Here is a 987-nt window from a genome sequence, read left to right on the forward strand (position 1 = left end):
TGAGATAATCAATACGCTCTTAAGAATTTATTTGCGGAGAGGTCTTAATAGTTGAAGTTCTCTTAAAGTTTCCAATATGTTTTACCTCTTCTGTGTTTGGAAAGGTGACTAGATAAACATAATAAAAATAGGGGGGAAAGGGGGCCTTTGCTATTGGGGCCAATGACATGTGGCAGTGGTGCATAGGTAACAAAGCAGCTGTAATTGGTAGTGCTAATGGCTGTGGACACTGGAGTCTTTCTCATCAGTTACTGGCAATGATGATGGCGATTATGAAGGGTGAGCAGAAGTAGGCTTTGGTTTATCCAGGCTTCCATCATTTTGATTAACATTAGCCTCTCATTATATTTTGGGGTGACACCGTAGTATACTGTTTTGAAATAATGCCAACCCCCAAGCTAATTTGAGAAAGAAGCAGTTCGGGGGGTATGTATGTATGAAAAGTCCAAAAGTAGTCCAAAAAAAGGGGATGGAGGGCAAAACAAAGCAAGTGCCAAGTGACTAAGTCACTTCCATCTGCAGGACCTCCCTCCAAAGCTAGCATTCGCTGAGCTGATGCAACCATGTCAAAACTAGTAAACTGAGCAATGGGTATGAGCCTTGCATATCTTGGAGCACTGTTGTCAGCACTGATGTCTAATGGGAACACTGATGTCTGATTTCAGAAGGACCAGGAGGCACTCACTGGCCTATTACAATGAGTGCTGACACAAAGAGGATAGTCCTTTCCCTTCAGGAAATAAACATGAGAAATAACCTGACGAATCTATCCTGAGATGGTCACACTGGTAGTCAGGATCCTCTAGCTGTTGCTGTAAAAGAAACCCTCACCACATCCAGGGAGAGTAGGGCAATCTCTTCTAGATAAAAAGGTGATGGAACTAAGGCTGCACATAGCACAGACAAAACAGCTGACTCAGGGGGTCCATCAGCATGGGAAAGTCCTGCACCAGCAGTGAGCCAGGGGGAACCCTGCACCAATAGCAG

This window comes from Nanorana parkeri, unplaced genomic scaffold (assembly GCF_000935625.1).
Source record: "Nanorana parkeri isolate BGI_ZX_2015 unplaced genomic scaffold, ASM93562v1 scaffold1114, whole genome shotgun sequence".
Taxonomy (NCBI): Eukaryota; Metazoa; Chordata; class Amphibia; order Anura; family Dicroglossidae; genus Nanorana; species Nanorana parkeri.